This window comes from Somniosus microcephalus, chromosome 12, assembly GCF_052327205.1.
Source record: "Somniosus microcephalus isolate GS21.2 chromosome 12, FLI_Smic_1.0, whole genome shotgun sequence".
NCBI classification, from domain to species: domain Eukaryota; kingdom Metazoa; phylum Chordata; class Chondrichthyes; order Squaliformes; family Somniosidae; genus Somniosus; species Somniosus microcephalus.
Genome location: NC_140998.1, coordinates 203,300,344 through 203,313,053, shown reverse-complemented (window position 1 = coordinate 203,313,053; position 12,710 = coordinate 203,300,344). Strand labels below are relative to the sequence as shown.

The following is a 12,710-nucleotide window of genomic DNA, read 5'->3' as shown; positions in this document are numbered from 1 at the left end:
AGCGTGAACAATTCATAGAATTGGCTGAAGACAGATGTCACATTTATTTCATGGAATCAATATCTTGGAAATTAATCTGAGTGATAATACTCTTTGATGCAAGCGATAGCGGGTTAATTTCCGACAAACTACAGAACATATGAAATTGCATGTGCATTTTAAGCTGATAAAAGATAGTTGGCATCATTTCTGGCTTTGTTTACGGAAGAGTTCAGGCATTGCCTTGAGGAAGGTAATTCCAAAGCGTGGTGCTGTCATTCAGTTCCTTCCCCTATTGATCATAAGAGCATATACAGACTTCCCATGTCGGGATCAATGATTTGGAAGCATAACCCGAGGAGATTTTTCAGTCTTTTCAGCTTGCTGGCTGTCAAGCAGTTTCATCAGCACCCACCATGGCTCTAGGTAGAGCTCAGCTTACACGGCACAAACCACAGATCGAATCTGGGGTTTTGATCCACCCTAAGGCATTACTTGTATCACCTTTGAATTGTTATGTTAGGAAGGAATGTTACGAAGATAACAATTAACCTTTGGGGTGTTTCCCAGAAAACCCGAGAAAAAATCCCACTTATTTCTGATTATGAAGAAAAGAAAATATAATATAGTATATATAAATATATATATATATACTTTGTCTTTTGCCAAAAGTCTTGTCTTGGATTGGATTGGATTGGATTTCAAAATAAGCACAGCAAGATCCCACAATAGCCTATCATGACAGGCAGACCACTAGGCAGTTCTAGGTCCAATCCCCTTCTTTTGAAGATCTTCACTTTTCTTTTATGCAGATTTGAAATAAAATAAACTTTGATGTAAGCTAATTGTCTCACTGGACGTTTCCGTGAACTATACATTGACTCTAACATAAACAATGGGTTGACGCAGTTGAGAACTAATCTCTTCTGATAGAAGATGCATGAGCAAGTAACTGGCCCGGTGTATGCAATTTACTATCCAGTTCTCGCCGCCGTTGGTATCCCAGGTAAGTCGTAACCTTACCAGCTGTGCAAACCTGGGTCAAACTGTCTCATTGCTCTTGCTGCGTAACTGGTAACTGAATCTGTCTCGGTGGATGTTTTTGTTAAGTAGTCATGTATTCTGCTGTAACCGCTCAATGAGTAAGTTATCCTTAATTCATATTATGCAGTTAATACAATATTTAATTGAAATTATAGATATTTCATCTCCAACATAGACGGCATTTCTCAGACATTCTTATTCATAAGAACATAAGAACATAACAAATAGGAGCAGGAGTAGGCCAATCGGCCCCTCGAGCCTGCTCCGCCATTCAATAAGATCATGGCTGGTCAGATCCTAACCGCCAATCTACTTTCACAGAACCATCTCCTGAATCTAACAGAATTAGACACATGAAATAGGAGCAGGATCAGGCTACATGGCCCCTGGGCCCGCTCCGCTACCCACAGGGCCATGACCGATCCGAACCTAGACTCATGTCCAAATTCCTGCCTGCTCCCCATAACCCTTTATTTCCTTTACTTCTAGGAAACTGTCTATTTCTGTTTTAAATTTATGTTATGATGTATCTTCTACAGCTTTTTGGGGCAGCATATTCCATGGACCTACCACCCTCTGAGTGAAGTAGTTCCTCCTCATCTCAGTTTTAAAAGAGCAGCCCCTTATTCCAAGACTATGCCCCCTAGTTCTAGTTTCACCCATCATCAGGAACATCCTCCCCGCATCCACCCAATCCAACCCCTTCACAATCTTATATGTTTCAATAAGATCGCCTCTCATTCCTCTGAACTCCAATGAGTAGAGTCCCAATCTACTCAACCTCTCCTCATATGTCCATCCCCTCATCCCCGGGATTAACCGAGTGAACCTTCTTTGTACTGACTCGAGAGCAAGTATGTCTTTTCTTAAGTATGGACACCAAAACTGTATGCAGTATTCCAGGTGCGGTCTCACCAATACCTTGTACAACTGAAGCAATACCTCCCTATTTTTATATTCTATCCCCCTAGCAATGAAAGCCAACATTCCATTGGCCTTCTTAATCACTTGCTGCACCTGCATACTAACCTTTTGAGTTTCGTGCACCAGGACCCCCAGATCCCTTTGTACTTCAGTACTTTCCAGTTTCTTACCATTAAGATAATAACTTGCTCTACGATTTTTCCTGCCAAAGTGCATAATCTCACACTTTCCAATATTGTATTCCATCTGCCAATACTCTGCCCACTTACTTAGCCTGTCTATGTCCCCTTGCAGGTTTTTTATGTCCTCCTCACTTAATACTTTCCCTCCCATCTTAGTATCATCTGCAAACGTTGATATGTTACACTCGGTCCCCTCCTCCAAATCGTTAATATATATAGATTGTAAAGAGTTGGGGACCCAGCACTGACCCCTGTGGAACACCACTAGTTACTGATTGCCAGTCCGAGAATGAACCATTTATCCCAACTCTCTGCCTTCTGTTAGATAGCCAATCCTCTATCCATGCTAGAATATTACCCCCAATCCCGTGATTTTTTATCTTAAGCAACTAAATTCAACTGAATTGCTATCTCGTAACCAGAATGAACAGTTCCTCTGATTAAAAATGTGGTTTGATAGGTGCTGCCTTTCACTTCAACCTCCTTTGGGTGTTGATCGCCATCGAGTTTCCAAATGTAGTAATTGCAGTTTGAGAAGAAACAATTGTTATCATTTATATCCTCCTGCTCTGCTCTCAGGTCCCGCAGGGTCTGTTAGCCTTCGTAGCACTGCCCCATTCTTATTGTGCGCCCTGATAGGGAGATTTAACAGCCTTTTGACCATAGAGGTTATTTTTTTTCATTGGCTAGATCCTGTCCTCACTATTATGTCCCACTCGTGATGGTCATAAGGAAGAACATTGATTGTTACTTCCTCCAGCGGCATCTCTGAGTCTGGTTGGCTTTCCTGCTTCACAATCTCCACAATCTCTGAGTTCAGCAGACAGATCAGAAGGTGTCGAATCCTAGATTTCAGTGTCTGTGTAGCTCAGTCTAACAAAATATATTTTACTTGCCCTCGAACTCATCAAATCATCACAGGAACATTAAGCTTATTACAATGTAAACTGTCTTGATGACATACAGCAACGTATCAAATCTTCACATCAATTCTAAAGGGAAGGTTGAAGCTGAGCACCTATAAAGTTTAAAATCTATTACCCGACATCCTCCACCAAATAACAATGTTTGTAATACGAGAATGAGCAAATTTGTTTTATTAGAATTTGAGTATGCAACAGAGCATTAATTAAAATCAGTTGTTTTACGGATGCTTCTGACGAAAAAAAATTTTTAAAACAAAACGTAAGGCACTGTTTACATTTTCATGAACATTTCTAATGCCGACTTGACTGATTTAGGTTGGGCAGCCATTGGCTTTAATTAATAATATAAATAATTTCACAAGTAATATTCGGATATTTAACTTGGCTGATATTTTCACTGGTACTTTTGAAGTGAAATTTTAAGAAGTAGTTAAATACATTATTTCGCTTAATAATGAAATGAATGCCACTTGAATTGAAAATATAAACATATGTAATTATCGTTGTAAGCCAATGTAAGCCAATATAACATCAGTAGGTTGCATAATACATCACGAAAAATTAAAACGTGGGTCTTAAATTCCTTTACCTGTTACTAGATGTGGGTGCCCGGCGGTGCCGAGGCTTTTTTGAGGGCATGTTGTTGTTGAAAGAGAGAGAGGGTGCGACTGGGGGGAAGAGAGAGAGGGAAGGAGAGAGAGAGAGAGGGAAGGAGAGAGAGGGAAGGAGAGAGAGAGAGAGAGAGGGAATGAGAGAGAGAGAGAGAGAAGGAGAGAGAGAGGGAGGGAAGGAGAGAGAGAGAGAGAGAGGGAAGGAGAGAGAGAGAGAGAGAGGGAAGGAGAGAGAGAGATGGAAGGAGAGAGAGAGAGATGGAAGGAGAGAGAGAGAGAGGGAAGGAGAGAGAGAGGGAAGGAGAGAGAGAGAGAGAGGGAAGGAGACAGAGAGAGAGGGAAGGAGAGAGAGAGAGAGGGAAGGAGAGAGAGAGAGGGAGGGAAGGAAAGAGAGAGAGAGGGAAGGAGAGAGAGAGAGGGAAGGAGAGAGAGAGAGAGAGGGAAGGAGAGAGAGAGAGAGAGAGAGGGAAGGAGAGAGAGAGGGAAAGAGACAGAGGAAAGGAGAGAGAGGGGGGTAGGAGAGAGAGAGAGGGGGAAGGAGAGAGAGAGAGAGAGAGAAGGTAGACACAGGCAGAACCGGCTACCAAGAGAGGACAGGGTATGCTTTCACTGCAGTCAGGGCGTGGTGGAGACAGAGATGCACTTCCTCACAGCTTGTAGAAAATATCAGGGCATAAGGGAGAATTTCTACCCAAAATTCACAAAAATATGCCCAGAATTCAGAAATTTGAATGACGACCAAAAACTCCCATACCTACTAGGGGAAGAGAGAAATTGTGTAAGCTTAGCGGCACACTATGTCACAGCTTGCCATAAACAGAGGGACAACCACTAAATATAAGGAAAGACCTGTGTTTATGTGTTCAACCATGAATGTTTTTCGATGCTTTGGCAACATAAGATGTAGCTTGTCATGCCAATAAAGCGATTTGAATTGAATTGAATTGGATTGAGAGAGAGAGAGAGAGAGACTGGGAGTGAGAGAGACAGAGAGAGAGAGAGAGAGAGACTGGGAGTGTGTGAGAGAGAGACTGGGAGTGAGAGATTAGTCCTAGGAGAAGGAGACAGACCATACCTTGGGGCTAAATATGTAACAACATGTCACAACCTGAGGACTGTTTAAAAGTAAGACTGTTTAAAATTAATATTGAACGTACCAAATGAAGTAGAAAGACTGTTTAAAATTAATATTGTTTAAAAGTAATATTGTATATACCCAACAAATGTCAAATCGATTGACACCTACAGAATGTTGGAAAACTGTACCTTTTTGCTATGTAAGCTTTGGCAATATGGTTCTCTGTAAACTTTCATGCCAATAAAGCATTTGAACTGAACTGAACTGAACTGAGTGGGAGTGTGTGTGTGAGAGAGAAAGAGAGAGAGAGAGAGACTGGGAGTGTGTGAGAGAGAGAGAGACTGGGAGTGTGTGTGAGAGAGAGAGAGAGAGACTGGCAGTGAGTGATAGAGAGAGAGACTGGGAGTGTGGGAGAGAGAGAGAGACTGGTAGTGTGAGAGAGAGAGAGAGAGACTGGGAGTGAGAGAGAGAGAGAGAGTGGGAGTGTCAGAGAGATAGAGAGAGAGAGTGGGAGTGTCAGAGAGAGAGAGAGAGAGTGGGAGTGTCTGAGACAGAGAGAGAGAGTGGGAGAGTGTGTGTGTGAGAGAGAGAGAGAGAGTGGGAGTGTGTGAGAGAGAGAGACTGGGAGTTTGAGAGAGAGAGAGAGACTGGGAGTGTGAGATAGAAAAAGGCTGGGAGTGTGAGAGAGAGAGACTGGGAGTGTGTGTGAGAGAGAGAGAGACTGGGAGTGTGTGAGAGAGAGAGAGAGTGGGGGTGTGTGAGATGGAGAGAGAGAGAGTGGGAGTGTGAGAGAGAGAGAGAGAGAGAGAAATTGGGAATGAGACAGAGACTGTGAGTGAGAGAGAGAGAGTGTGTGAGAGAGAGAGAGACTGGGAGGGTGACAGAGAGAGAGAGTGTGTGTGAGAGAGGGAGCGAGAGTGAGACTGGGAGTGTGAGAGAGAGAGAGAGACTGGGAGTGTGTGAGAGAGAGAGAGTGGGAGTGTGTGAGTGAGAGAGAGAGCGAGAGAGACTGGGAGTGTGAGAGAGAGAGACTGCGAGTGTGAGAGAGAGAGAGAGAGACTGGGAGTATGAGAGAGAGAGATTGGGAGTGTGAGAGAGAGAGAGATTGGGAGTATGAGAGAGAGAGAGAGAGAGAGACGGGGAGTGTGATAGAGAGAGATTGGGAGTGTGAGAGAGAGAGATTGGGAGTGCGAGAGAGAGAATTGGGAGTGCGAGAGAGAGAGACTGGGAGTGTGAGAGAGAGAGAGACAGGGAGTGTGTGAGAGTGACAGACTGGGAGTGTAAGAGAGGGAGAGATTGGGAGTGTGAGAGAGAGAGAGATTGGGAGTGTGAGAGAGAGAGATTGGGAGTGTGTGAGAGAGAGAGATTGGCAGTGTGAGAGAGAGAGAGATTGGGAGTGTGAGAGAGAGAGAGATTGGGAGTGTGAGAGAGAGAGATTGGGAGTGTGAGATAGACAGAAATTGGGAGTGTGAGAGAGGGAGAGATTGGGAGTGAGAGAGAGAGAGATTGGGAGTGTGAGAGAGAGAGAGATTGGGAGTGTGAGAGAGAGAGATTGGGAGTGTGAGAGAGAGATTGGGAGTGTGAAAGAGAGAGACTGGGAGTGTGTGAGAGACAGAGACTGGGAGTGTGAGAGAGAGATTTGGAGTGTGAGAGAGAGAGAGACTGGGAGTGTGTGAGAGAGAGAGAGTGGGAGTGTGTGTGTGAGAGAGAGAGCGAGAGAGACTGGGAGTGTGAGAGAGAGAGACTGCGAGCGTGAGAGAGAGAGAGAGACTGGGAGTATGAGAGAGAGAGATTGGGAGTGTGAGAGAGAGAGAGATTGGGAGTATGAGAGAGAGAGAGATTGGGAGTGTGTGAGAGAGAGATTGGGAGTGTGAGAGAGAGTGAGAGAGAGAGAGACCGGGAGTGTGATAGAGAGAGATTGGGAGTGTGAGAGAGAGAGATTGGGAGTGCGAGAGAGAGAGGTTGGGAGGGCGAGAGAGAGAGACTGGGAGTGTGAGAGAGAGAGAGAGACTGGGAGTGTGTGAGAGTGAGAGACTGGGAGTTTGAGAGAGGGAGAGATTGGGAGTGTGAGAGAGAGAGAGATTGGGAGTGTGTGAGAGAGAGATTGGCAGTGTGAGAGAGATAGAGACTGGGAGTGTGTGAGAGAGAGAGTCTGGGAGTGTGAGAGAGAGAGATTGGGAGTGTGAGATAGACAGAGATTGGGAGTGTGAGACAGGGAGAGATTGGGAGTGTGAGAGAGAGAGTGATTGGGAGTGTGAGAGAGAGAGAGATTGGGAGTGTGAGAGAGAGATTGGGAGTGTGAGATAGACAGAGATTGGGAGTGTGAGAGAGAGCGACTGGGAGTGAGAGTGTGAGAGATTGGGAGTGTGAGAGAGAGAGAGATTGGGAGTGAGAGAGAGAGAGAGACTGGGAGTGTGAGAGAGAGAGAGATTGGGAGTGGGAGAGAGAGAGATTGGTAGTGTGAGAGAGAGAGAGATTGGGAGTGTGAGAGAGAGTGACTGGGAGTGTGAGAGAGAGAGAGAGACAGGGAGTGTGAGAGAGAGAGAGATTGGGAGTGTGAGAGAGAGAGAGATTGGGAGTGTGAGTGAGAAATTGGGAGTGCGGGAGAGAGAGATTGGGAGTGCGAGAGAGAGAGACTGGGAGTGTGCCGGAGAGAGAGACTGGGAGTGTGTGAGAGAGAGAGATGGGAGTGTGAGAGATAGAGAGATTGGGAGTGTGAGAGAGAGAGAGGTTAGGAGTGTGAGTGAGAGAGAGACTGGGAGTGTAAGAGAGAGAGACTGGGAGGGAGAGAGAGCGAGATTGGGAGTGTGAGCGAGAGAGAGATTGGGTGTGTGAGAGAGAGAGAGACTGGGAGTGAGAGAGAGAGATTGGGAGTGTGAGAGAGAGTGAGAATGGGAGTGAGAGAGAGAGAGACTGGGAGTGTGAGAGAGAGAATGTTTGGGACTGTGAGAGAGAGAGAGAGAGATTGGGAGTGTGAAAGAGAGAGGGATTGGAAGTGTGAGAGAGAGAGAGATTGGGAGTGTGAGAGAGAGAGATTGGGAGTGTGAGAGAGAGATTGGGAGTTTGAGAGAGAGAGAGTGGGAGTGCGAGATAGAGAGACTGGGAGTGTGTGAGAGAGAGAGATGGGAGTGTGAGAGATAGAACGATTGGGAGTGTGAGAGAGAGAGAGATTGGGAGTGTGTGAGAGAGAGAGATTGGGAGTGTGAGAGAGAGAGAGAGAGAGACTGGGAGTGTGATAGAGAGGGATTGGTAGTGTGAGAGAGAGAGATTGGGAGTGCGAGAGAGAGAGGTTGGGAGTGCGAGAGAGAGAGACTGGGAGTATGAGAGAGAGAGAGACTGGGAGTGAGAGAGAGAGATTGGGAGTGTGAGAGAGAGAGAGACTGGGAGTGAGAGAGAGAGAGACTGGGAGTGTGAGAGAGAGAAAGTTTGGGAGTGTGAGAGAGAGAGACTGGGAGTGTGAGAGAGAGAGATTGGGAGTGTGAGAGAGAGAGAGATTGGGAGTGTGAGAGAGAGAGAGATTGGGAGTGTGAGAGAGAGAGAGATTGGGAGTGTGAGAGAGAGAGAGATTGGGAGTGTGAGAGAGATAGAGATTGGGAGTGTGAGAGAGAGATTGGAAGTGTGAGAGAGAGCGGTTGGGAGTGCGAGAGAGAGAGACTGGGAGTGTGTGAGAGAGAGAGATGGGAATGTGAGAGATAGAGAGATTGGGAGTCTGAGAGAGAGAACGTTTGTGAGTGTGAGAGAGAGAGAGACTGGGAGTGTGAGAGAGAGAGAGGGACTGGTAGTGTGAGAGAGAGAGAGAGTGAGAGACTGGTATTGAGAGGGAGAGAGTGGGAGTGTCAGAGAGATAGCGAGAGAGAGTGGGAGTGTCAGAGAGAGAGAGAGAGAGAGAGAGTGGGTGTGTGTGTGTGCGAGCGAGAGAGAGAGAGTGGGAATGTGTGAGAGAGAGAGACTGGGACTGTGAGAGAGATAGAGAGACTGGGAGTGTGAGAGAGAGAGACTGGGAGTGAGAGAGAGAGAGCCTGGGAGTGTGTGAGAGAGAGAGAGACTGGGAGTGTGTGAGAGAGAGAGAGAGAGTGGGGGTGTGTGAGAGAGAGAGAGAGAGAAAGAGTGGGAGTGTGTGAGAGAGAGAGAGAGAGAAATTGTGAGTGAGAGAGAGACTGTGAGTGAGAGAGAGAGAGAGTGTGAGAGAGAGAGAGACTGGGAGCGTGAGAGAGAGTGTGTGTGAGAGAGGGAGCGAGAGAGAAACTGGGAGAGTGTGTGAGAGAGAGAGAGAGACAGGGAGTGTGTGAGAGAGAGAGTGGGAGTGTGTGTGTGAGAGAGAGAGCGAGAGAGACTGGGAGTATGAGACAGAGAGACTGGGAGCGTGAGAGAGAGAGATTGCGAGTGTGAGAGAGAGAGATTGGGAGTGTGAGAGAGAGACAGAGAGAGAGACTGGGAGTGTGATAGAGGGAGATTGGTAGTGTGAGAGAGAGAGATTGGGAGTGCGAGAGAGAGTGGTTGGGAGTGCGAGATAGAAAGAGACAGGGAGTGTGAGAGAGAGAGAGACTGGGAGTGTTTGAGAGAGAGAGAGATTGGGAGTGTGAGAGAGAGAGAGATTGGGAGTGTGAGAGAGAGAAAGATTGGGAGTGTGAGAGAGAGAGAGAGATTGGGAGTGAGAGAGAGAAAGAGATTGGGAGTGTGAGAGAGAGAGAGATTGGGAGTGTGAGAGAGAGAGACATTGGGAGTGTGAGAGAGAGAGAGATTGGGAGTGTGAGAGAGAGAGATTGGGAGTGTGAGAGAGAGAGAGATTGGCAGTGCGAGAGAGATAGAGACTGGGAGTGTGTGAGAGAGGGAGACTGGGAGTGTGAGAGAGAGAGATTGGGAGTGTAAGATAGACAGAGATTGGGAGTGTGAGAGAGGGAGAGATTGGGAGTATGAGAGAGAGAGAGATTGGGAGTGTGAGAGAGAGAGAGATTGGGAGTGTGAGAGAGAGAGATTGGGAGTGTGAAAGAGAGAGACTGGGAGTGTGTGAGAGACAGGGGCTGGGAGTTTGAGAGAGAGATTTAGAGTGTGAGAGAGAGAGAGAGATTGGGAGTGTGAGAGAGAGATATTGGGAGTGTGAGAGAGAGAGTGACTGGGAGTGTGAGAGAGAGAGAGATTGGGAGTGTGAGAGAGAGAGAGATTGGGAGTGTGAGAGAGAGAGATTTGGAGTGTGACAGAGAGAGAGATTGGGAGTATGAGAGAGAGAGATTGGGAATGTGAGAGAGAGATTGGGAGTGTGACATAGAGAGAGATTGGGAATGTGAGAGAAAGATATTGGTAGTGTGAGAGAGAGAGACTGGGAGTGTGAGAGAGAGCGAGATTGGGAGTGTGAGAGAGAGAGATTGGGAGTGTGAGAGAGAGAGAAATTGTAAGTGTGAGAGAGAGAGAGAGATTGGGAGTGTGAGAGATAGATACTGGGAGTGTGAGAGAGAGAGAGAGATTGGGGGGTGAGAGACAGAGTCTGGGAGTGAGAGAGAGAGAGAGAGATTGGGCGTGTGAGAGAGGGAGATTGGGAGTGTGAGAGAGAGAGATTGGGAGTGTGAGAAAGAGAGACTGGGAGTGTGAGAAAGAGAGACTGGGAGTGTGTGAGAGAGAGATTGTGGGTGTGAGAGAGAGAGACTGGGAGTGAGAGAGAGAGAGATTGGGGGTGTGAGAGAAATTGGGAGTGTGAGAGAGAGAGATTGGGAGTGTGAGAGAGAGAGATTGGGAGTGTGAGAGAGAGATTGGGAGTGTGACAGAGAGAGAGATTGGGAGTGTGAGAGTTAGAGATTGGTAGTGTGAGAGAGAGAGGCTGGGAGTGTGAGAGAGAGAGAGATTGGGAGTGTGAGAGAGAGAGATTGGGAGTGTGAGAGAGAGAGAGATTGGGAGTGTGAGAGAGAGAGAGAGGTTGGGAGTGTGAGAGATAGATATTGGGAGTGTGAGAGAGAGAGAGAGATTGGGAGTGTGAGAGAGAGAAACTGGGAGTGAGAGAGAGAGAGAGAGATTGGGAGTGTGAGAGAGAGAGATTGGGAGTGCTCTAACAGTAAATCTAAAGAAAACCAACATCATGATTTTTCAAAAAAGGCCCAGATGTCAGGAAAACAAATACCAGTTTACCCTCATTGATACCACTATAGGACACTCTATGAGCTACACCTACCTTGGTCTAACTATTACAGCATCAGGGAGCTTCAGCATAGCAGTGAATGCACTAAAAGAAAAAGCCCGAAGAGCCCTATATGCAATAAAAAGAAAATTCTACAACATCCAAATCCCAATCAAAATCTGGCTCAAAATATTTGACAGCATAATCCTGCCCATTGCACTGTACGGTAGTGAAGTATGGGGCCCGCTAAATCACCAAAGCTACACTAAATGGGAAAAACACACAATAGAAGCCCTACATGCAGAATTCTGCCGAAGCATCCTTCGCACCCAAAGAAAAACGCCAACAAATGCATGCAGAGCCGAACTAGGCAGATACCCACTGATAATAAACATCCAAAAACGAGCACTAAACTTCCTAAATCACCTCAAATCTAGCTCCCCAGACACCCTTCATTTCAAAGCCTTTCAGACCCAAGAGCTAAACCCAGAAAAGAGGCCCCTGAGTCAGCTGCTACTGAAACTAAGTACTCAGCCGGACCCTGACCAGCCCCAGACCAACACAGCCGTCTAAACACCAATCCGAGTGAACCAAATCATTAAAAAATGCAAAGAAACCTACCTGGAACATTGGAACAAAATAACCGAAAGCCAAAGCAGATTAGAATGTTACCGGGCCCTAAAAAGAGAATATAAACTGGCAGACTACCTCACGACCATCAGAGACACAAAACAGAGACAGACCCTCACCAGGTACAGACTAAGCGACCACCAACTGGAAATTGAATAAGGCAGATACAAGAAATCCTGGCAGCCTAGAGAGAATAGAATATGCGATCAATGTCTGGCTGGCGAGGTTGAAACAGAAATGCATTTCCTCCTAAAATGCGAAAAATTCAACACATCAAGAAACATATTATTCAACAAGCTAAGCCAAACAACCCCAGATTTCAAGGAATTGGATGATCTGTCAAAATTGAGATTAGTCCTAGGAGAAGGAGACAGACCATACCTTGGGGCCAAATATGTAACAACATGTCACAACCTGAGGACTGTTTAAAATTAAGACTTTTTAAAAATAATATTGAACGTACCAAATGAAGTACAAAGACTGTTTAAAATTAATATTGTTTAAAAGTAATATTGTATGTACCCAACAAATGTCAAATCGATTGACACCGACAGAATGTTAGAAAACTGTACCTTTTTGCAATGTAAGCTTTGGCAATATGGTTCTCTGTAAACTTTCATGTCAATAAAGCATTTGAATTGAATTGAATTGAATTGAATTGATTTTGAGTGTGAGAGAGAGAGATTGGGAGTGAGAGAGAGAGAGATTGGGAGTGTGAGATAGAGAGACTGGGTGTGTGAGAGAGAGAGACTGGGAGTGTGTGAGAGAGAGATTGGTAGTGTGAGAGAGAGGGAGATTGGCAGTGTGAGAGAAAAAGAGATTGGGAGTGTGAGAGAGAGAGATTGGGAGTGTGAGAGAGAGAGATTGGGAGTGTGTGAGAGAGAGATTGGCAGTGTGAGTGAGATAGAGACTGGGAGTGTGTGAGAGAGAGAGTCTGGGAGTGTGAGAGAGAGAGATTGGGAGTGTGAGATAGACAGAGATTGGGAGTGTGAGACAGGGAGAGATTGGGAGTGTGAGAGAGAGAGAGATTGGGAGTGTGAGAGAGAGAGAGATTGGGAGTGTGAGAGAGAGAGAGATTGGGAGTGTGAGAGAGAGAGATAGGGAGTGTGAGATAGACAGAGATTGGGAGTGTGAGAGAGGGAGAGATTGGGAGTGTGTGAGAGAGAGATTGGCAGTGTGAGAGAGATAGAGACTGGGAGTGTGTGAGAGAGAGAGTCTGGGAGTGTGAGA

The 12,710-nt window shown here is 46.1% G+C and overlaps 1 pseudogene; it reads left to right on the top strand.

The window, feature by feature from the left end:
• Positions 1–915: 915 nt before the first annotated feature.
• The window catches only part of LOC147109919 (putative G protein-coupled receptor 139), a 58,156-nt pseudogene continuing 46,361 nt past the window's right edge, over positions 916–12,710 (top strand).